The 26,163-nt window shown below is 38.1% G+C and overlaps 1 protein-coding gene across 1 annotated transcript in view; it reads left to right on the forward strand.

Moving 5' to 3' along the window:
- The first annotated feature begins 405 nt into the window (after nt 1-405).
- Nucleotides 406-26,163, forward strand: part of tio (zinc finger domain-containing protein tiptop) — a 170,293-nt gene continuing 144,535 nt past the window's right edge. The window contains 1 exon segment of the mRNA XM_018448546.1: nt 406-459. The gene's annotated coding sequence lies outside the window, so the exon portion shown is untranslated.

A 26,163-nucleotide genomic window follows, 5' to 3' on the forward strand; every position in this document is an offset into this window, starting at 1 on the left:
TCCTTGGAACTTCGCGTTTCCTGTCGTGCTCCGAGATTTGACAGGTGTGTTGTCGCTTCGCCTCGTAATCGGTTCCTTGTGAACATACCTACGGTAGGGTGTACAAATGCCGCGAGTCCTTCATAAAATGATGGCGACCGCGAAGATTGCATCACTGACGACGAACGGGTCGTCGGCGATCACGATGAGGTAGTGGTCGTCGGGACACGTGCCAGTTGGTGACCACAAGTGTTGCAAACCGGAAGAAGAAGGCAAAACTCTTATCCCAGGTGTGAAGGGTAATCCCGGGGGAAGATACTAGAAGGATACTTTCTCTTGGCACTTCCGACCGCTTGACATTTTGGGGACCAACCGATCGCAGTCGAAGGCGAAGAGAACTGGAGGCCGCACGGATAATCGAGCACTCCCGAAGGACGCAGATGCCCCGAAGGAAACAGCACGCACCGCAACGCATGAAATGTAAGTCGAGACAAGTCCATGCGCAAGCCAAGACAAGATTAACAGCGAAGGTGAAACGCAAAGGAAATTTGTCGATCGAGTCGATCAGGAAGCGGAACAAAGTAGTTTTTTCGAATTTTTCAAATCGAACGAGAAACAATAAATTGCGGTGTTAATTGTTGATTTTTGCAAATTGAGGAACTTATTGTTTATCTAAATTTTATTTGGACTTGATTTTCGCGAAGATTTCCTCGCGCGAGAAAAATACACAGAAGCAGTTTTCTCACGTGTGACGAAAAGTTCGATCGAGAAGCCGGCGTTCCACCGTCGCTGATTCGTCGAGCAAACTCGCGGAGCCACGTGGAATACCACGTGGAATGCGGCGTGATTTCGGGAGCAATCGCGGGGAATTCCACGCGCGGGATTATCCGCGTTTATTTTCTCCCGACGTGACTAATTATTTCCTCCGAGCCGCGTGCTTACGGGAACATTTGACGCGCACAAAAATTCAAGCGATGTGAGACGGACACGATTGAACCGTTGTCCGATGATCGTCATCATGCACCGAGTGCCGTCACGTTGGAATAAAATTCTTCGACGCACACAGCCAGCGATTTACTGCATTTCTGCAGCGCGTGTTTATGGATTAATTAAAACGAAGAAAACATCTAGGCGATCGTAAGAAAACTTCCATAAAGTCGTAGAATGTCTTTTACTACCCGTTTAGCGTTCACGCGTATCTCGCTGACGGAGTTCCTAAGTTACGCCGCTGTCGTGTACAGTGGATATTATCGTACGGGAAACTTTTAACGCGATGATTAAAGAAATAGAAAATACCTGTTTCGTTGAACCGAAGCGATTTCACGACTTGTCACAGTTCGCACGTTCAACGTGGAAAACTAGGCGTTTTGACACAATTTATTTTTGAATTTTTTTTTGATAAAATTTTTTTGAATTTTATTGACAATAAATATATAGACTGCATTGCCAGCGATAAATTAAAAATCGAATAGAGCACAATTTTGTTGTAGATAAACCATCGGTATAGTGTCGACTGCTTGAGTAATTTTAATATGTAGGAGATGAAACGTGCAGGTGCATAAAATATATGAGTTAGTGAGGTCAGACTTTTTCAGATACTTTAAAATAGAGGTTATCGACAAATCAAAGTCAATTGGATAACTTTTTTATACTCTTACCTGCAATATTATGAGCGACATATAAAATGTACAATTTCAAGAAAATTAATGATTTATGATACAAATGTTCTACTTATACACAGTGCTTAATGATCACATAAAAATCATATCATTCTGATATTAAATATATCAATTTTTCGCAAAGACAGATACTGTGGGAAAAAGAATATATTTTCAGAAAAAGAATGTCTTAATTATATTTTAAGTTCTACTAATTTCGAATAGAGCTTATAAAGTTTTAAATAAAACTAAATGTATACAAAAAATTCTAGCTATACGTTTCTATTATATTTACTATATTTTTATTGTATTCTGAATTTTTTGTTTGCATATCGCTTACAAAATTATATGATTAAATTTTTAATAGATATTACTGTCTGTTAATTAAATATATTAAATTTTTGTCTGCATTTGATCGAGTATACAATAACGTTCATTAAAAGGCTGAAAAATAAATTATGGAACACGTAATAAAAAAAAAATTAAAGTTATATAAAAATTTTTTACGAACATAACTTCTCTTGTGTGTGAAAGATAATTGAATAAATATAAAACATACATTTTCTGCAAGAGTGTACTAAATAATTTTTATAGTACGATATACATTCTTCACCTCTTTCCTTACAAAAATATTAAAAAAAAAACAGTTCTCTTAATAAAATTGAGAATTATTGAAACATGGTAACAGTTATACAATATTTTTTCATGTTAACATCTTTTGAAAAAGGAGTAATGCATGAAATGTTTACTAATTCAACTTACATATATCCGAATATCTAATTAATCTTTTCTTTTTTTGAGGTTATTACATTTTTCAATCAAAATATGCGCATATATAAATTGTATTCTTATGTCCATTTTAAAATTTAAAGTAAATGATTAATTATGCGAGTGAGAATTAAAAAAAGTTCCTTCGTATTAGCGCGTTTAGCGAATTTCTATAGTCAGGGAAGTTGAGATCTATCTATCCTCACCTCGCGGTTGAGTAAGGTCGAAGATGGGCCGAAGGCGTGCAGCACGCCATTTCGTTGAATCTCTCGACAGATGGGCAGAGCGGCGGCGAGGCCCGCGTTCAGGCCGCAGCGATTTGTGCGTTTGAGGCCGTGACGCGCGCCATGCTGCCTTTCCCACGTGGGGAGTCATGAGGCGTAAACAAACTCGCCCCCGGTGGCGGAGGGACGCCATCTTGGTGAAGTTCTGCCCGGAAACATTTACAATTCACTCAACTTACCTTACCGAAACTCGGCCAAGCGCCGATAAATCTCGTGCGCGGGCGCGGCGCGGCGCGCATACCCGCGACGCGACGCCGAAGCCGCGTACCATAAATTCGCAGCAGTCCGCGGAGTTTCACTGACGTGTATGCTACGGGTTTTTCGCTGGTTCCGACACCTTCGACAGTTCCACCGACGATCGAGGTGATTCCTTATATTCCCAATCCCGTTGATTTTCTTCCCTACATATATCATTTATTGAAAATTGGTTTCAGTAAAGATCTATTATTTGTTACCCAGAAAATTTAGCGTGACTCAAGTAGAAAGAACCTTTTTAAAAACAAGGTAAAAAAAAAGTATCAAGTGTAGATGTTCCTTAAACAAAAAAAAGACTATTGTACCAAATAAAAAGATAAAACCTATAAAGTGTATAATAGGTACTCTACATCTTTCATTAAAAAATTTAAGAGGTATATATTTTTGTATTCCCGTTGATTTATATGACTCAAGTAGAAAATAAACGAAGTGTCTTAAAATCGCAACTGTAAATACACTACTGAATAATTAAATACACTACTGAAAGCCTTAACAGAGTCTAAGATCTTTTTATAGTGCTTAAATAATCTTTCCGATATGAATTTATATACGTATCTACAGACTATTATACGCCGAAATTATTTTCGATCTTGCACCGCAATCACACAAGCCAAACTGAATTAATAATATCACAAATTAAGTTGATAAGTAATATCACAAATAGTAATCACAAATAGTAGTCATGAATTAATTTAATATTGATATTAATAAGATCTTAAAAAGATATAAAGTAGAAAGAGAGAGAGAGAGAGAGAGAAGGAGGGAGAGAGAGAGAGAGAGAGAGAGAGAGAATAATTTATTCCAATTTTGGTTGCATTTATAATTTTCTACATATGTAATTAGACAATTTCTCTATAATATGTTTTATAAGAATGCATGCTATTGTCAGTATATTATTGACTGTACGAATCTATATAATATTATAAATAATAAATAGAATTATTTAAATTATTTCAATTATTTTTAAATTATTACAATGAAACAATAAATCAAAAATATACGTATGTTATGAAAAGTTAAGCATTAATAGGATTTAACATATTTATGAAGTCAAGAATGTACACAATATATTTTAATTTCCTTTGCTTAAGTAATTTAGAATTCCTGCATCCTCTTTGTTAATTATTACAGAACGTGATATATTTTTTCCAAAACCGGACAAACTTTCTCAGTTTTTTATCTAATAGTGACTTTCCAAATAATTTAGGCAATTGAAACAAAGATGCGCAAATATACTAACTCTACGAGTTAGTATATTTTTAATTCTAATAGGTGCCAATCAACGACTTTTTTGAATCGGAAACGAATGCGAAAGTTTTTAACCATGCGAAACGATAAAGCCGTCAGCGAAAGCAGACACGTATGGGTTAAAAAATGACAAAATATGGCCTGGCGAGCTATGACGTGGATAATTTCTCCGTTTAATTTACGACGGTGAAAGGATCCGTAAAGTACGCTGATTCCTACGAATCGATCTGCCGGGTATCGATCGTGCGATCACGCTGCGCTCTCAATAGGCCCAGAAATCTAATTAGCAGTATATTATGGAGAAACGATCATCACCCGGTCGTATTCTTGTCATTAGATTTATTCTATTTCGTGCAAAGCATCCGCAATATATCAAGAGGCTTGCAAAATAAAACGGTAGAATTTCTAACCGCGGTTGGAGATAAAGATGAAAATAAATGTACAATTTATCCGACATCACCATTATTGTATATCAGTGCTCCGTGATGTCGAAAATATTTACAATTTAAATTAAAAATATTTCTTGATTCATAATGATTTTAATGAATAATAACATTAATTAAATGACTGTGAAAAGAAATATCTCTACGTTGATAGAAAAGTGATATCTCTCAAAATTAGAAACTTCGATAAAACGTTTTTAAAATTCTTTAATTGAAACAGTGTTTTAATTAGAATTATAGTGAATCTGTAATTTCTGCAATTTTAATTTCTTTCTCTTTTTATTAACTTTTAGGGTTGATTTCCTTTCTCAATATCTCAAAAGTGCTAAATTTTTCACTTATGTCACTTTTCTATCAATGTATTTTGCGTTTCTCAAATAAAATTTGACTTATAGAAACATGCACTATTATGTAATACTATTATATATTTGTGTATATGATAATATTAGTTCTATAGCATAAATCTAAGCTATAAATCTAAGCATAAATCTAAACTATTACTTGTCTATAATACATTATCAGATATGCATATTTATCGGACTCGTATTTATATTTGTAATTATTATATAACTTCCTCTCAGTGCTCCTGGAAATTAAATAGTTCGGCATATTGTATTTTTAACAGTCGAATCGATTTTTAAACGCAATTTCTCAATCTGTTTGCCAGATTCTGGCGAAGAAGACCAGGTTATATACATAACGTTTACTAACATTCGCATTCGATGCAACAGGTGCAGCCTCGACGCATCCTTCGGGCCTCCATGCCCGAAATTTGCATTACTAGTATTTCATCGCGCCTTCATGTCGACTTGCGTGAAAAAAATCAGCCCTGTCAATCATTGAAAACATGAACGGAAAAAAGAGAAAGTATTTATTAAGAATTTTATTTTCTCCAAATACCTTATTTTTTCTGTCGAGAGCGACATTAAATTTCTCGATTTCGGCGCTTTCTAAAATTGCTAGAATAATAATAAGTCCTGCGAATTCTTTGGATTCATTGATAAAAGGAAAAGGACGCGTTCTTGCACACTCGTGCTTTTCTCAGATATTTTCTTGGAGGGCACAAAATGGCACAATCGAATGCAGCAACTATATGGTACGATTTTTGTCAATGTTTATCGCGAACGATAAAATCAGAATAACTAAATGGAAATGATTGATTTGCCGACAGACACGTCTGATTTATTCAATACCGAAGTCTTCGGACTCCAATTAGTATATTTAGAGCATCTCGTTGTTGCTACTCTTTTTCTCTTTCTCCTTCTTTCTATTGCAAGAGGAAAATCGATTTTTGACCGTTCCTGAAAAAGCAACGCTGTATTGAATTAAAAAGACCTATGAGACATATCGATCTGCGCAAAGCGAACAAATCTGAAATCTTGTTGGGTCCAGACTTAAAGTTCGTGTCTCTTTCTTTGCAATTTTAATGAGACGCATTCCTATCCCGGACTTACACTGCGAATAAATTGGATATTTCTGAATTAATATTTTACCCATTACATCCTTGATTTGACTATCTAATGATTTTTTTGTCATCAGTCTCTGAAAACTAGATATCCTAAAACTGCTGACACATTTTTAATTATAACTATATTTATAGTTTTACGTCGTATTTAAAAAATTAGTTAACTTTTTCGCAATTTTATTTAATTATAAAATGTTATTATATTTTTCTTATTCTAAAAATGGTAGTAAATACATAAATTTATTCAAAAATCGACTGCGACGTTTATTTTATATATTATGTTTTATGTCTTAGTCACTCTGTAAGCCTTATGCATTATATAATTCTGATTTCGCTGACTGTAATGTGGAAAATTTTATTATATGTATGTATATATGTTTTATAAATGCTACATTGGCTTATATTTTAGACAAATGTTGCTAAATTAAAATTAATTCTATTAAAACCTATAAACTCATGAGAATATACAAATCATTTAGTACTTCAACGGCCTGCAGTAATATATTACAGCATATACCGTGAAAATCAAACCGGTAACTTGAGAATATCTTTAAATAATCGGTCACTCTCTCTCATAAAATTTTTTATCGAACGAAATACTTTATTATCTTCTGAAGTTTCCTACTAATCTCTCTCTCTCTCTTTGTTATAAAATGTTTTTAAAAATTATATTTTATCATACTACTAATGAAACTTTTTACTTACAATTAGTAATAATAAACAAATATTAACACAACAAAAATTATGGCATTTTCAGTCTCAAGTAATCTATATATATAAGTTAACTAAATGATTGCATCTGGAACATTTGTGTACAAAAGACGATAAAAATAAATGTCCGCATCGCTGATGCACAGTAACGCTCAGAACATTTCCTCGCCAGGAAATTACAGAAGGCGCGGAGGATCGTCTCACAGAAAAGTTTTTGGCAGAAAGTTTTCTCGAGTTGATTCGCGGAAAACGCGTCGCTTTTCACATTGCGTTTACCTGAAGCGAGACCCATGTCGTTAAAGTTTCACGGCAGAGTCCGGTCGAGGAAACGCGTCGAATCGTGCAGCTTCGTCCTGGGGAAAAATTCCACCAGCCCTGGTAAAACTCGACGACCCATGTCGAACGTCTATTGCGTAAAACTTTCACCCCAAACAATGTCGGCGCATTTTTAGGCCTTATGGGCCATTCTTATACTGCTGCTATAAATCCTTCAATCCGATGAAAAAGCGATGTATCGCTCAGTCAAGTTCCTTTGCGTGACCCAGAGAGAAACGATTATTCAGGATAAAATGAAAAAGTTTTTCCTTCCAAGAAATGAATTGTTTTGCCTAGAAGACCTGAGCAGTCTGTGGTAGGCACACATTATAACAAGGTATAAAAATGATTATTATATTTGAATAAAATCGAATAACATAATGACATATTGTTGATAATAAAGTGCAATTTGTATTAATTCTACTGACTATAAATTTTTTTGCCTTTGTATGTTTATAAATTGAAAAGCTTACTGCAACAGACTAACTTACGTTTTGTAAAAACGGAGAAAAGATTTTTTTCGTTAACTTTAGAATTTATTACTTTATTTTTTCCGTCTTTACAAAATGTGGATTAGTTCATTGTTGCAGTAAGCTCTTATAATTATATATAATAATAATAATAAACAGAGAATAAGTTACTCTTTTTCCAGTAATCTTTATAAATTTGATATTTATTTTTGTTATTATTTCTAATTCAAATGGAAATTCGATATAAGGAATAATGTAGCTACACAAACGTAATTTGTAAAACACAATTATGTTTAGAATTTATATGGTAATTATCGAATATATCTACAAAAATCAATATATGCTCCAAAATGTATAACATAATTTTCACACTGCAGATTCGAGTGTCGCTAGATATGGATATCTACAAAAATGCTTTATACATGAAAGCAGTCTGTTGTAGAAATAAGTTAGTAAGTTTCAACAAGGGAGTTAAGTGTAATTAAGGTTAACGTGTATTTATCCACTTTGCAGCGGATGAAAGCTAAACAGACGGCCCTCTATATGTTCAAGATATGATCAATTTTATAGTGCTTTCTGTCTAATTGAACGTTGGCATTAATTGTATGAAAGTCGATGGACACGTCCAACATGATCTTTATAAAATAATCTCGCGATTTAATTATGACTGTGACACATTTTATATAACTTGCTGACATTTTTCTTTTATTGAATTTCATGACCAAGCAGATGCGATAGTCAAAAACGGAAAATGACATTGATAAAAGTAACATATATTTATACGCGACATCTTATTAAAATTTATTAGGACATTCAAGTGCTAATGTTTTGAATTCCTTTATAAGTGGTATAAATTAAGATTACCGTGAAATAGATGCACATAAATTTAGTAGTTGAGTTTAACACTTACGCCCATGATAGATATGTATAAAGTATCTTTGTATGAAAAAATTTTATATACAATAAAGTAAGTGTATAATTTCCATACGGTAATAAATGTAAGATATGTAATAACTTTAGATAAAACTGGACGTTGCAATGGACCGAGAAACGAAATTTTTTGCCGGAGACGAATGCCGTTAGATGCGCTTCGGTTACCGTTGCAATCATACACTTTTGTACGCGATGGCAGAAGCTGGTTCTCGAGATTTTTGCGGAAAAGAAACGATGACGAATGGAAGAGCTATCGTTCGGCAGAGATATTAAAGACGTATCCGCGTGTGAAACGGTTCGACGCTTAGATTTCCGCGTTATTCTCATAGATCAAGCGTGGAGTCAGCTTTCTAATCGGCTCCCATTATTTCCGGTGATCATGATTTACACGCAATGCCGCATCGATGGGCGAGTACACCGAATGCAGTGTATCCCGAGATAAATGAGACTTCGCTCAAGAAGCCCCGTGTGTTTTTCACTTTGCAATCTTCGACCGGCGACGATATCTCGCGACTAACATTTGAGTTCGCTCGCGTATGCAAATGGTAAGTATGATCGATGGTGGCCACTAAAGGATTCATGCGGCAGAAACAGACACTGTACAATTTTCATTGCGCTGTCATATAGAGTCGGGTCGTTTGGTACATGTGTACTTAAACCGTGTGTCATTATCACGAATCTACGAGAAACAACTGACAGACTGATGTGTCCCAAATTGCATTTGCGCATTATGCAAATTTCGCTGGACCAATTTACTCGGTGGAGAAGAAACGGAATTCTTACTTCAGGAAAGAGTTGGAATCGTACGATTTTATCATTACTACACAGAGAAAAAGATTTCTTTAAATCTAACAAATTTTATTAAATCCAAAAAACCATATTCATTGGAATAGTCCAATCAAATCGATGTTTAAAGTAAGAAATGTTTAACTTTTAAGACTGTTTAACTTTTTATAAATAATACATATCTTGTCCTTAAATAATACATTCTTTACCTAAAACTAAATATTTTCTTTAAAAAATATTTTGTTTTATGGAATAATATTTAATGTAATTAAAGAAAATGTTATTTCATCGAAAAATTGCTCCAAATAATCGTGTTTTTTCTGTCAAACAATGGTTTTAATGCAATAAAACTAAAAAATTGATATTAAATAAAATGTTTTATTTAAAATTAAATTGTTTCAACGAAGTAAATGTAAGTCAAACAAATAGAAATCAGAATGTAAAGAAATTTTTTTCTCTGTATATTTAGGCATCCTATATATTATAATAATTCAAACAAAATTATTTTCAGATCTATATCATAGCTAAATTGTTAGATATTTCAATAAAGCCGTTCTTTCCGTGAAAAGTAAAATTAGCGTTTACAATTGGTTTTGGTTATATACCGAGCATTAACCGAACATTAACCGAACATTTAATTAAAATTATTTCATAAAAGCTTTAGTAACTATCTGGAGACACGATAGTGTCTACCGATAATGTCACCGGCGCTAAGCGAAGCGTAGCGATCATTTAGACTTCGTTATTATTATCAGATTTTGTTCTTAAAAACGCTGTTTCGTATAATATTCGCGTGAGAATAGAATTTCCAGTCCCGAAGGTATCGTGGCCCTCGCGTTTGGACGGTTTAAAAGTATCGTCATCCTTTTGCGAGAGCTACGTGACGCGACGTCACGACGTTGTCGTATCGGTGATACGAGGCAGGCTGTCGTGAAGGACGGTCGTCGTCGATATCTTCATTTGAGACGAGTCATTTAATGGCGCGACGCTTCTCGCCGGTCTCGCAACGAGCGAGCGAGAGAGGGAGGTAGCACGAGAGCTTCTCTCGCACCCTATTTTCGAGACTCGTAAAATCCGCCGTTCTCGTATATCCGACCGATCCGTCTCCCGATTTATACTGCCACGTCGCCCGTCACCACCGCCGTTGACGACGCTGACGCTGACGCATGACGCCGCGCGCCTCTCTCCGCCATATCTCTATCCCCGCTCTCTTTCCCGCTCTTTCTTTCGCTTTAAGCGGCTCTAATAAATTAGCCGTAGAAAAAGACAGCAGCGTGACAGATGCCCGATGGCTGCCATAAAGGAGCTACTGGCGACGCTCGCGGGTGGTGGCGAGCGCACATCAAAGCGCATCTGTGCGGCCTCATGCCGATCCATACCGGCATACCCGTAGTTTTATGTTTACCGAGTGATTTGTTGCTCCTCGCCTGACGAGTGTGTCGCGAGAAGCGACGCTCATCGTCAAGAGGAAACGCGCCGAAATAAATGCGCCGTTCTTATAATAGAGAGAAAGACTCAGTTTCAATTTTTCTTTAATAAACACACTTTAATAAATCAGACTAAATAATATTCACAACTCTGAAGTTACATTCGACCTATTGGGAATATTCAAAGCATGGTGGATGCGACGCACACGACTATGCTCCGTCGCTGTGCCAGGCTTCGCTATATTTCATTGTCAGTCAAATCAATGATGAGAAATGATGAACATACACTGTTAGAAATGTGATCACGAGCTTCCTTTGTATGTAAATGCTCGTGGTTATGAACGAAATTAAAAGTAATGAATAATTTAACTGAAAATTAAGTTACAGTACACGAAGAGAATCTTGTCTTAGAATTTATCCTGAAAATATGACAATTGTGGGACAACATTATATTTCGAAGAATTTTAATGTAAATCTCTCTTTCATTAATAACCTACAATAAAATATAAAATAAGTTTGATCAATTTTACTGAAGTGCATGGTAAAAATCTTTAAAATATTGTATTGTACCATAATTACCTATATTTTCAGGGTAAATTTTAAAAGAAAATTCTCTCCGTGTAGTTACTTAAATGTAATGAACGTGTACATTAAATTTATGAAAAATACATTAAATTTCAAATACATATACACAACTATATTGTGTATATTGTACATATACACAAATATACTTTTTAGTTATGAATACATTAAATTTAATGTAACGTCATGAAATTAAGTTCAAATTGTGTAAATTAAAAGTATATTAAACTTCATGAAATTTTTAAGAGTGTATCTACGTATTAATTTGTTATTAAAATACTAGTGAAATTTAATTAATGTATAATTAATTATTAAGACATTTGTAATGTCTAATTTTTTCTTTGCCCTTCAGTAAACAAAGTTTTACATTAATGCTGCCCGACTGGATGCGGTTTGACTAAGGTGCAGATCGTGCGAGAGAGCGGACTCTCCGACTTAAATGTAGCGCGCGCCTTCCCGGTGATTTTAATTGGCTGTAAATAAGGAACTAAATTACACCAAGGCGCGATCACGGGTACATGGGAGAGGTTGGAATCCGTGTCGTGTCGCGCACTCGACGCCGAAGTGGTGGTGACGGTTGTGAGTATCAATGCTGAAACGTCGCGTCGGTCTGTTATTATCGCGCATTATGCATTGTTAGAACGCATTAATAATGTATCAGGATTGCCAGTGGTGCTACATTGTCGCACCAAATATATTTTCCAACACACGCTTCAACGCGATTGACGTATCGAATCGCTTCGTATTAAATGTATTAAAATCATAGCACCAAAGCCTAAAGGTATCGCTCTCTTACTTCAAGACTGAAAAAAATTAAATTTTTCTCAGGAAAGGGTAAACTATTTTTCAACTTGATAGAAAATTTTGAATCAAATAAGAGAAAGAATCCTATTTTCGATCGAAGCGGATCTTGGTAATATTCATTTGCGAATTTGCAAATACATTTGTCAATTCTCAATTTGAACCTAGAATGTGAACTTTTGAATTTCCCTTATTCCGCGTCGGCGTCTTATCAATTCGATTACCGAAGCATGTGGAAATATATTTATCACAATAACTGTAGTAATTAATGAATGAACTTCGTTTATCAAGGACATGTGTATAAACAATTATAAGTCTAGCAAATTAGATCGCTAAGAATAAAACAAATAAAAGAAAGAATCCTGAGAAAATTATTGACTAATTAAATAATATTGGCAAAAAATAGTATATTCTTAACATTATCAAATGTCATTTTTTGTTATTTTCATAATCCTTAAAAATTCGTTTTTTTTTAGTTATAATGACTGACAGTTCTTTAACCGCCTTTTTTAAGTTGACGATTTTGATGATTTTTTAATGAAGTTCAGGTTATTTAATAATGAATAGAATAATGCTCGAAGTAACATTTACTTATAACTAATTCATGATAATAACTATAGAAAGTCATGTTTTTTTAAATAATATAACAAAGAAGGGCTACGAGCCTAAAACAAATCATTTAATATAAATTTTGACTTACATAAGAAAATAAACAATAATATAAAACGTTTCGACCAGTATCAGGTCATTCTCAATGTTGACAAAAAATAAGTATTGTAATATAAAAATTAGAAATTATAATATTCGTTAACGTAATTAATAAATCCTATCTTAAGCTGTTCAACAAAAATGCAATCTAGGGCATGTCCAATTAGATAAATAAGATTCATAAAAGCGCCGAATATACGTCATTTTGTAAAATATCTTCCTATGAGATTTTAGTTAATGAGAAAAAATAAATGTAGTCAAATATAAAGTAGTCATATTATAAAAGCAGTGAAAAGATATCTGGAGCAACCATTTGAAGAAAGTCAAATTATTAAAAGGCGTGAAATACTCGTATGTGTTAATCTTATGCGTATGACCAGACAATAATGTCATGTTTTTTTATTTGTGTCTCGAAGTAAAGGATCAGTGATATGTTCTTATCTTGTATGCGTAGCATACAATCGATATTACTTACTTCGATTTTATAATAAAATTAAATTCTAGACATGCTGATTCGTAAAGAAACGTTTCTTCTATCATTTTCTTCCTAGGCAATCTTCGAGATCTTTTTAATAAAGTAAAGCGCGTTAGTGTTACCTCTCGGCTCGAAAGTCCCATGCCGCGCGATACAAGTTGAAAGCAAACGTTATCCACTCCTTCGGCTTGAGGCTGCGAACGACTGCGTTGATCACCGGACGAGAATGCGCCGGTGCTCTCGCGTAAGAGTTGACAGGCCGCGCCACTCGAAAACGAACCACCGTTCGAGCACGCCGGCAGAGGCACGCTTAAGTGACTTTCGGTGTTTGGCCTTTGCACGCGGCGAGAGCCTTTTGCCTTCGCGACAAGTCCCGCGGCGCAGCCGGCTGCGGAAGAAGTAGATGGAAGTCGATGGTGGTGCGTTGCTTCTCTCTTTTTCTCTCTTTCTTTCCCCTCCCTTTCTCTTTCTCTCTCACTCCCTCTTTCTCTTTGCCCAAGTACTCCCTCCCTCCCACCCTCCTTCGCGGTCCGCATGCCACCCTCCGCGCGCCGCGCCGCGTACTACGTATAATTCAACGCTACCAGCAGATAGCTAAATCACAACGACAAACCGGCGGTAAATGCGCGAAACGAAACTCGCCGTCCGCAAGATATGCCACGAACTAGAAAGCTACCAGGTCGCGTTTACGTGCTCGCGTTTCGTGTTTATTATTCTCTCGGAGTTTGAACAGAATTTAAAGAGCTGGATTTTAAAACCTTAAGGAAGATTTAAGATTTAAAAATAGCGCAACAGAGAGACACGATACGCACACAGGAAATATTACGTGAAATGTAGTGCCATCTAGTAGTCGCTAGCAGCTCTTGCAGCGAGCGAGGGAATACTCAGTCAACAGTTATAGTTCGTCGAAGAGAGTCGTGTGAAGTATCCAGACAGGTTGCCTCGTATTCTCTAGTCTATTTGCCAAACTAGACAGTTCGTTATTCCTGTCAGTCTCTCGAGCGACAGAAACAAAAAAATGGAAATAAAATTTTCAAGTAAAAGAGATTACGATACATAATAAATTAAAAGAGAGTACGAATATATATAATTTGCATAAAAATCTTAAAAATTTAAAAATTATACAAAAATTAAATATTTCGGTAAAAAAACAGGAACAAAAAGCTTTATGTAAAAGATGCCACAAAGTTTGCGTGATTAAAATACCCGGACACGCCGCCAGTAATGCGCGAGACAAGACTCGTTCAGGCGAGGTTTAGGAGTGATGGAAAGGAGTACAACTAAGAGCGCGCAGTTGTGGGAAGAGGGAAGAAGGCGGAGGGGGCTGGCCAGTCGCGGGGGCGGCGGAGATGAGGGAGGAGGCGGCGAGCCGCCGCACGTCGGTGGCTTTCGCGAGATGAACTTCACAGACGAGTAGACGCACGATCAGCACGCACGCACACCGCCACTAACGATAAGTCGCCGCATCCGACGGTTCTTGGTCACCCTCCTTCCTTGGATGGAAGCATCTTTTGAGGATGATCGCGTTTGACATTTGCCCCGAAACCTCACGCGTTGTTCAGAGAACTGAAATCTGAACATTTTAACGTCCGGCAACTCGCAACCAGACTCTACTAATGCACGCAACGTCGACTGGACAAGAGTCGGAACTTTCCTCGACAATCTACTTTTTGACGAAAAATATTTTAAAGAGAAAGGAATAATTGAGTCTTTCGTGAGGTTACTGTAGAGATGAATCACATAAGAATAGGTAAAATACTTGAAAGGTTTAATATTTTTACTTATATTGTTTTACTTATATTGTTTATACAACATAATGTTTATAAATAAGGCGATTTATGTTTAATATTGTAATACAATTTCTTCGAAGCAATTGGCGGATAAACTTTTTCTCCAAACAGAAAGAATAAGTTTCAATCAACCTAACGTGCTTATTATATCTTTTCATGAAGCTGCGTGTGAAATAAAATTATACATTCACGAAGACCGTATGAATATATAAAAACTGTATTTTAATGAGGTTTTAAACGCATTAAGCAAAGGGAAGAATCCATGCAGATGTGAACGTGACATGTAATAGCAAGCTTTAGCAAGAAGCAACATAGAAGACTTGAGAGACTGAAGAGCTTACTTCTCAAACATTTTAAATCCGTACTTTAAAAAAACGGAGACGTTACACGTTACAAAGCTTTCTGTAGCTTACTTTTTAACCATTTCAAACGCAAAGCAGTCCTGCTTGATCTCCATTTCTCAAACGCCTAAAACGGTACGCATGTTTCTTGAACTCGTTCAGTATTTTCACTCATAGTCCGAGTTCATGCGGAGCAGTTAAGTAATTAACAGTTGATAAGAGAGACAAGCAATGTCGCAAACCCTCGTTGAAAAGTCTCACCGATGTCTTCTTGCTAAAGAAAGATCTACCTACCCCTGCAATGGTAGAGAAGCAGTTTTATCGAGAAAGAGGGTGGAAGGCGAAAGAGAGAGGAAAGAGAGAGAGAGAGAGAGAGAGAGAGAGAGAGTGTGTGAAGAGGGGGGAGCGAAGGAACGCGTAGCCAAAACCCGTAAACGTGAACCCCTACAGGGAGTCCGAGTAAAATGCCTCGCGCGTAAAGTACTCCCCACGCACGAACGCACACAGACGCACTGTCACGTATAAGATGTGCTTGAGAATTTTTAGAAAGGATTATTTAAAAGAAACAATGGTTAAATTTAATCAAATTTTTTTATTTTATTTATATATTGATTTATATGTTAATATATATTTGGGAGATAATATAGATGAGATACTATTTGAAAAAAAATATATCAAATACATCATCATCAAATGATTCAGAATTTTAAATGTGTAACAAATAAAATCTTTCAAAAAAATCTTATCTCTTGATTTGCACGTGGAATAACTTGAAGAAATTTTAAATATTCAAAACTTTTTTAAACATCAAAAGAATTTCTGTTCATTTCTTTGTCTGAATATTTGTTAAATCTTGACTATCGAGAAAGATATTACGGAGAAAGTTGAAAAGTATTTTTTATCATTCAATATATATCTATATATGAATAAAATTTTACTAATCTCTTGCTGCATATATATATGCAGCAAGAGATTAGTAAAATTCTACAAGAGTTGAAACGAGTGAAAAGATCGGCATGTTCATTCGTATTTTTATCTCGTTCGAGCGAACTCGGCGCAACTTTTCTAACACCTTGTACAGGAGCGCGTGCACGACACGCGTGTCGCAGGAACATCGATGGCACAGCCACGGCGGCGGTCGAGCTGTTCGGCCACGTATACGTATGTACAATCTAGATACTGTTTCGCGGCGAGGAGGCCCCGAAGGGGAAGTAAGCAGTATCTCTCGCACGCCCCTCCGTCTCTCCGGCGCGGCGCCCTCCTACGGGAGCGACCCACCACCACCCCGCCAACTCACTTCTCCAGAAGCCGTTAGGCGAAAGAGGGGCGCCGCGCGGGGGTGCGGAGAAGCGAGGGGGAGCCTTCTCCGTCCGTCCGTCTCGTCTCGACTCGTCTCGCGTGACGGCCTCGTCAGCCGTCAGCCAAGCTCCGTCCGGATCGATACGCCTGCCACCCTTACGACCCCAACTTCCTCCACCTTCTACTGCGAAAAGCAATGCACCTACCGCCCCCGCTCCCGCTTCCGCCACTTCCAACCCCATCCTTTTCCTTCTCCCTGCACCGACGCTCTCACCTTCTCCGCGCGAGAGCCTTCTCTCCCTTGTTGCTCTTCCTCCTCTCGCTCTGGCTGCTGCCTCCTGCCAGCGCGCGCTGAGTCTAGTTGAGTCGAGTTGAGCCACCGGCCGGGTCAGAAGACGTCTGCTGCCCGGGCGAGCGACAGCTACCCCCCCGTCCACCCCCGGGGACCGGTCCCTCCTCACCGTCCCGAACCCCCCGGGTTCGGCCACCCAAACACCCCCATTTTACCACCCTCTCCTCCTCGTCCACCTTCGACCAACCGAGCACCCACCGCCTTCACCCCGTAACCCCCCGCGGCCGTCCTCCACGACTCCATTCTACCGCGACGTGCCGCGAGATGGACAGCCTCGCCTCCACGTCGAATCCGCACTACACACATACACACACATACATAGTATGAAGGCGTACTCGTCTATACGCGCACACATCCGTGTGTGTATCGCGGACTCCGTCTCGTATTCCGTTTCGGTGTTGGTGAACCGCTACCGACGTTCTCTACGACTACCTTCCTCCTTCCCCTCTCCTCGTTTACCCCTTGTCGTTTCCCTTCCTACGAACGCGCGTATCTCGAGTCCGCACTTTTCGCGAGTACTCTCTTGGTATCGAGCGGACTCTCTCTCTCTCTCTCTCTCTCTCTCTCTCTCTCTCTCTCTCTCTCTCTCTTCTCTCTCTCCTCTCTCTCTCTCTCTCTTTTTCCGACGCAATGCTGCCGGAAACCATCGCTGCGTCATCGGTGCCGCGGCCCGGATGGACAATGGGTTCAATGGACTATTACGATCGTCTACTTTTCGTGGCCCGAGACGTCGTTGACGCACCACGTTTCTTCGCGTTACCTTTTTTAGGACTCGCGTAAATGCACGGCTCACGAATCACCGTTCTTTCGCGAGTGGCAAACGATCGAGAATATATATATCCGGTTTAATTTTTCTTTACGTCACTTTCTATTGCTTTTGCACCTACCGGGTCGCCGATAGAAATTGGATCACTCGTCGAGAAGCTACACGTACACACATAAAAACATATATAATATTTACGGGATATCTAATTTTCACTAAAGCAAAGTATACTGTATACTATTATCTTCATTTAATATGCAAGAGCTTGCTCGAAAGATGTTAAATGTTTTTCATATTTTAAACAAGTGTAAATAGATATAAAAGTTTTAAATAAGTGTAAAATGCTATATCGGATCAAAGCGGATCTTTGTGTTCAATAATATTTTTCTATTTTAAACAATTTTTAATTCAAACAAATTAAATTGATACAAATTAAATTGATACAAGCGACTTAACATTATTGATGTTAATATTAAGTATTTTTAAAATGCTGTGAATAATTATTGCGAAATGCTATCTCTCTCTCTTAACCGAATATATTTTATATACAATTTTATTTTCCGTAAAGAAATATTTCTCATTAAGAAATAGATTTATTAAGTCTCTCTCTTTTAATTAAAAATTGAATATGATACGTGTATTTGTCGAACGTGACAAAGAAATAAGAAACGATATAGTATAATTAGCTTAAATGTAACACGGAATATTGTATTTCAGGATAGAATTCTGTTTAAGTAAAGTTTAAATCATACAATATTATATTTTAACCACACATGCAAATTAAGCTACACTGCTTGTGTATTAAATCCATATCTCAATTAAAGTCTTTGCTTTCGATCAGTACCTAATAGGGTAACATTTAACGATCATGAACCTTCTATGCGCTTCTTTCCTTCCCTTTAATACCAAGCACGTGAAGATTTCATAAAGTGCAGCTGGTAATGAAAGTATTAAATTCACATTTGCAACTGAGTCTACTTTTGATACCCCGGAATATTATAATTCTTCATTAAACGTGCGCTTCCGCATTTTTATTACGCAGTATCATTTATGCTCAGTGAACCACTATTATTTCCAGATACGATCTATTTCCATACCTGTACTTGCGTTAATGTTTAAGTAATGCTCGAGGCGCACATCGCACGGCGAATATAACTCGACAATGGAGGGGAAGAGGGAAGTTAAAAGTGGGGAACACACAGCGCGGAGGTAAATTCTTTCTTTTACCGCCAATATACGAACGTTGAGAAAAATGCGGAAAAGCAGCATATGGGTCAAAGGAATAGGTAACGACTGAAAGAAGAGATGAGAGTTGATTGGGAGCACTCTAATATTCGTATAGTAAACGTGCGCCAGCGATATAATTGTTATTTTACTCTGTAAGTAATAACCGAAGCAACATTGCCTTCATTTACGTAAGCAATCGGTTTGGTTAAATAAAATCGTAAACATGTCGAACGTATGAAACGTGAACGCATAACACTGTTATTGATATGTCTATAAGCCTTTACCTTCGTTGAATAAAATTATAAACACACAGTGTATCGCGCGTACACGAAATGGTATTTTATATTCAGTTTATGTATCATAAACAGTACGATTGATTGTCCGATATGTCGGATAGGAAAGACAAATAAAACGTTAGCGAAGTTCATTTCAATGCCTCGTGATTTCAAAGCGGGAAAATTGTGGATGGAAAATATTTGCGAAAATGTAAAGGTGAATAGACTTTCCGCGATCCGTACGTTAAGCAAATGCGATTATTACCGCGAGCTCATAATCGCGCGCTGGCGTTTCTCGAGACAATGTATGCGACGATGCCAGCTCCTCGCCAGAAGTAATTAAAATTATTCCAACTTTTTCTTCTCTTTTTTTCCTTTTTCTCTTGTAATATTGAAACCGCATCGTTAGGAGGCACGATTTCCTACCTTCGATTTCTTTCCTGTCGAGCACCTCTTCTATGCAAAGACAAAGATCCCCGATAATGAATCATTAGTAGTCGAGAGTCAATCGAAGATTAATTAATCGTTCGGATTCGAGAGCCAATTAAAGTTTCCTCGACAACAAACCCAGCCGGTCGCAGCTACTGGACGGTATAATGCGCCCCCGTATAGATTCTCGCTTGTGTTTCTCACTTCATTCCTTCGTTTCCGGTTCGCGTTCGCGCGAATTCATAATGACGCCGAGCTTAATACCGGCAATTAAGATCCTTCGATCTTCAACTCCCAATATCTTCGATGAAGATTTGCGTTTATGATCTGTGCATCAATGCAAAAGACTTTTTATTTTATCGATTTTATGCTGGAGCATCCGCGATTTATTAAATACGTCAATTACAGCAGAACTAAACTAGTCGATAATTTTATAATACACGATTTATACACTGAGAGAAAAGTGTTTGTGACTATAATTGCATGAAATAACTATATAGATATAGAAGCTCCATTTTTATAGCTACCATTGCTATAATGTTTAGTAATAATAATATTTATAGCTCTATCAAAAAATATATAGTTGACACCGAAAATGACTATAAATTATAGTTCAATTAGAAAAATTGCAACCATTTTTTTCTCTCAATGTACTAATTACTCATTTCTTTAATTATTTAAGATCGATTATCGTAAAGAGCACGATCGAGCCGGCTGAAAGATGCTGAAAGAACACTCAAAAAAGTGATCTTGCAGGTACAGCGAAAATTATCTAAGTACAAAAAATAGCTGGAATAGATCAATTTCTAGCAAGTATTGCGATATTGGATATGTATTGCATCTAATCATATAGATGACAGAGATAGAATTTAGATTTGTGCTATAAATTCTATGTGTATGATAATTGATACATAATTTTCTATCAGATACAAAAAATAGCTATAATTCTAGCTGGAGCAGCAAAATATTTTTTTGCGTGAACACGCATTCTGCCAAACTTGCCAAACTTGTGCTTCGTTCCTCACGCAAGAGCGAACGGCAAGATTAAGGATTTGCCTTGACTACTTTTCCAGGTGTGCGAAATATAGTAATAAAAAAAGAAAATTTTATACCACGGATAACTGGCAATGAGTTTTAGCCGCGAGTTTGAAAGAGAGAGGAGAGGACGCAATGCGACGAAGCGAGACGGCGAGAGGGACGGTCACGCGTGGCGTCTCGAAAAGAGAGAAGCGGCGCGAAGAGTGGAGAACATATTTGGCACGCTGACAGTTCGGCGCACTTGTCGCTCTTCCTGCCAGAGAGCAAGGTGGCGGCGGCGATGGTAGCGAGGAGAGGAGGTAGGTCACAAACGGGGTACGCGGGACAGGAGGTGGCGATGGCGCGGACACGGCCGGCGATTGACAGTGACGCGGGGCGACGTTGCGCGCTTAGCTAGCGCACGTGTAAGCGTGTCCGAGGCGTGTAACGATGACGATCGCGCAGACACCGCCAATCAATCAGCTCATTACACCAATTCAATCGACGTCGTCGTCGACCCTGACGTCGTCGGTCGACCGCTCGATAATCGCCGCGTCGCGCTTGCCTCTTCTCGTACTCCCGCCGCGCCGGTGATTCTCCTCGTTGCTTTTCCCCTCGAATTTGTCACCGATCATCGTGCTATGCGTACAAACCAAGGACTGTGAAACTTGTAACCAACTTACGCATGTACGCACACGGAAAAAACAGTTTACCGATATCTATATTTAAAGTTTTTACTAGATATAAATTTGAAAATTTTATTGGACTATCAAAATAATTATGTAGGATTCTCAAGCATGATGAGCAATGCCGCAAAAAGTTTTGATATTCTAATAATTAGCGTCCTACATAATTATTTTGATAATTCAACACAATTATTTTCAGATCTATGTGTGGCATAGTTCTGTGCAATTCATGCAGTTTTTCATCTATATTATTTTTAAATGATCAAATGTGTACTCATTCCAAGCTTTTTCGAATCTGTTGCTCATCATAACGGTATATTTATCGTGAGTAAAAAAAATCGATCATTGAGTACTTGCATTTTACATTGATTTTTACCTTTGAATATTAATGGAAAATATTCTTATTACAGTCTAGATTAAACGCATCCACCAGTCCCATATGAAAGCGTATTTATTTTGATGTAGAAGAAAGCAAGAAAAAAACGGAGAGAGAAAGTGACATACGAACGCCGATTTTTGCTGGTAATCGGCTGTGCCTCGTTCACCAGTGGTATTCCAAAAGTTGAGCAACCAAGTCCTGCTAAGATTAATAGCGCTCCTAGTCTTGAGATATAACCGATCGATCTGCGTTCCACGCCGACGCGCACGTCTAAATCTAATATTGTTTAAAAGTACCGCCAGCGCGGCGCAGCAATAAATACCTATCACCCGCGTTCGGTAATTAATAACCGTACCGTCCGCATTCAAAAGCCACCGAGTGCCGTACAGGTTCGAAACACGGTCGAAACCGGGGAGAGGTCAGCCGGAACGCCCGTGTGATCCTCCGTAGCTGGGTATCCACTTCTTCTCTCTCTTTCTCTCTCTCGCTCTCTCTCTTCTTTTTTTCCTTTCCCCGCCATGACATACGCTGAAAATTATTGCCGTCGTCCGCGCTGTCCCATCGCCCTCCTACCCGGCCCCGCCAACCCTTCCCCTCCCCTTCTCACCAACCTTCTTGCGCCCCGTGGACGAGTCGGAGGCGATCCCGGCCTCCCGCGATACGGCACTGACGCCATCGTAGAGATGGGTGCCAGAGCTATCTAAGGGGTGATTTCTAATTTATGAGACTGGGGCGATGTGATGAACAGACGTCATAAAGCATGTCGCGCCCCGCGTCTGCAGCCTGCCATACGCCCTTCCTCCCCCTTTCCGTCCTCCCTCCAGTCACCCTCTAGCCTCCCTGTCTCCTGATGCCAACGGTGCTCCTCGCCCTCGACCATCCCTGTTATCGCTGTGCCTCCGAGTTCACCCCGCTCCCCTTCGGTCTCCCGGACCCTCGGCCCTAGCGGCCCTCTTCTACCTTCCAGTGAAACCTTCCTTCCAACGACCGACACCCCCGTTCCGTGATTTGTGGCCTCTCGAATTCTCCTCGCGAGCTCTTCTCCTTCGCGAAACTTGAATTCCCTCCTCCACCGTTTCTCGCCTCTTCCACCGTCCGCCTCTCTTCGTCAACGTTTACGATCGGACGTACATCCGGGGACTCGACCGAATCCTTTCCATCAAATGAATTCTTTTTTCTTACCTCAGACGAACAAGCCATAGATTCTCTTCCGGTGACAGCAGTTTGATGAAGTGATAATATGTGGTGAGATTTCGAGGCAAATACTTCCGCGATTTTTGTACGCAATTAATCAAGCTTTGCTTGACGTATACGATTGATGTATAAGTTACGAATGATATTGCAATATTTAATATATCAACTTAATACAAAACCTATCAAAATAATATAATAATTCTCTCGAGTAGATTGCAATTGACAGATGACATCTTACAAAACTAATATTTTTATTGCTATTATTGTTCATAATTTCTTATTATTATAATATCTAGTTGAAAATAGTATTTCCGACCATAAACATTTCTTTTTAGAAAAAAAAACACAATTGTACGATAATTCTATGATAACTTGATTAATAGCTAATTGTTCATTAGACTTAATTAAGTTTTCTTTAAAAATAACTAAACGGCTAGAATAATCGAGCATTCAATCCAGATCGTCAGCATTTGTGATGAGAGCGAAAAAAGTATCTCGTGCCAGATACTTTTTTATGTCTCATTGCAAAAGCTTCTATTTTTCAAGAATAATACTTTTTCAGTAACCGTCAGACGTCGCGCCAATTTTTATCTTAATTTCTTGCTGATGGGACATATTTGCTGAATGACCTTAATACCCGCGTCTGGATATACCGGTGTATCATTGTCCATCATAATTGACCTATGATCAAGTGCTACTCAATCTTGTATATCAATAATCAGTAAGAAATGTCTCGCAGACATTTCCATATCTTGCGCGATAACTATTTTTCCTTCGTTCAAAAGAGATTTGAACCGGATACGAGTATATTAAATTATCTGTACATGATATTATTGTTTAAGAAAGCACGGCGTCGCAAACTTTTATGAAGTAAAAATATCAATTCGACACGCTTGATGGAAGATACTTACTTATTCATAGCAGCACACGTGGCTATTAATAGAATAAAAGCGCCGTGTACACGTGTACAATTACACTGTATCGCGATGTAATCGTTTTAAACAACATACCATATATTATTAGGCTTAACTATTGAAATTAGCATAAAGATAACATGTAACATTATAATTTACGTTATACTAAATATATTTCCTATACATATTCCTGTACATATTTCTTTTTATATTATATTCGTTGATATTCTTCAAAATTATCTGTGCTGAATATATATTTATAGTTAGCATAGAGCTAAATCCATCGCAGACAAGACCGTAGAGTGTCCTATTATTGTAAAAGGTTGCATGCATTATTTCGCGAACGATCATTGCTGACTGCCATCTAGACAGACCGCCAATAATACTCGTTCTTGATTAACAACTAACGTGGAGCCAATTTGAGAAAAATCGAAGCCAGACACAGCAACAAGATATAAGCAGTAAATTGTCATAGTTTTAGATCGAACTGAAATCTAAAACCTTATATAATATATGTTATACTGCTTGTTTATATCGAAAAAAATAGTATAATTGACAAGTTTTATTTACTATTTTAAACAATTTATTTAAAAATCTATTTATTATTCCTCGAAACATTAAATCAATCGGTATATTAAATGTATTTTTTCTCCACATCTGTGTCTAAAGAAAATATATAATAAATATTTATTGAAATTTTAATATTTAAAGTTCCTGTATTGTTCAGTTTCTGTATTTTAAGGAACGTGCCGTCTGCATTCATCGATCTGTCGGCGAAAATAGAAATACACACACACACACAACAAAGTTGTTTATACATATGATTTAGTGTCGACATGTATTAGTCTATGATACACACACATAATGTATAAACATACACAGAACTATTTTTTTTTATAAAAAAAGTTCTGAAATATTGCAATCTTATTTACGAAAATCTCATATATAATTAACATTTCTTGCATGACCATCCTTTGTCTTCATAATTATATGTTATACAACTTCTATATCTATAAGAAATTTGTTGCATGTTAACAGATGTTTGTAGATAAATATTGAGTCATGCCAGACATTCACATACATCCTCGCACAGAAAATCGCGTATAACAGGCGAAGTGAGTAAATGTGGAACATTCTTTTTATGACTCAGTTCTCGAGAAGAATAATTTCGAATATGCATTGCGTACGCACATTAAGCTATGCAAAAGCTATTTATCATCGTTTAATCAGATATAGATATGATTTAATGTTGAATATCCTTGTTGTTCACATTCAATTGACGCCTACGTATTGCATAAGCGAGCAAGAGTCCTATTTCACGTTTAATCCATATGAGGACGCGAATCGATAGATGCACGGCGCCGAGAAGTCGAATAAGAAACGGAAACGACGTAAGAGCAGAGCGGTGCACGCTGACGTCGTCGAAGTCACGGCGCCGCACCTGGCGCGACTTTATGCCCACGAAAATCTGCCGAGTAATCGACTCTAACATGGCTGTAACATCGTGCAAATTGTCGTGCTATACCGTGCGCCGGTGCCGGCCACTTGAGACGCGATGAAACGATCACGATCAGATCGGGCAGGCAGGCAGGCAGGCAGGCAGGCAGGCAAGCAGGCAGGCAGGCAGGCAGGCAGGCAGGCAAGCAAGCAAGCAAGCAAGCAAGCAAGCAAGCAAGCAAGCAAGCAAGCAAACAGGTATCATCGAGGCAGGTAGTCGTCGGCATGACGGTGGGGTAAGAGGAGCCAGGCGGGAAGTACGGGAAGATGTTCCCGGGGGGGGAAGGGGGGGTGAGGAAATGGTTTGAAACGTGCGGCGCGGCCCACGGAACCTTTGTGAAAAATCGTGTTATAACCCTAATTTAATTTTATGGCCGGCATTACGGCGGATTGTGTTGTATATCGGGGCCCGGGCATAATGGCCGTATATGGCCGCGTATAATAATGGTGAAAGAGTGAGTGAGAAAGCAGAAGGGGAGGGGAAGTGCGAACGGATGGATAGACAGGAGAAAGAAAGAGAGAGAGAGTGAGTGACGACGAGAAAGGGGGTAGGAAAGGGGGCTAATAATCAGTTGTAACGCGAACCGTCGTAAACCGCAAAACAACGAGAATCGAAAGAGGGTGTAGAAGAGAGAGAAAAAGGAAACGCGCGAGTGTTGACAGCGGCGGCGGCGGCGGCGGCGGCGGCGGCG

Source organism: Mycetomoellerius zeteki, unplaced genomic scaffold (assembly GCF_001594055.1).
Source record: "Mycetomoellerius zeteki isolate Tzet28-1 unplaced genomic scaffold, Tzet1.0 scaffold222, whole genome shotgun sequence".
Classification (NCBI taxonomy): domain Eukaryota; kingdom Metazoa; phylum Arthropoda; class Insecta; order Hymenoptera; family Formicidae; genus Mycetomoellerius; species Mycetomoellerius zeteki.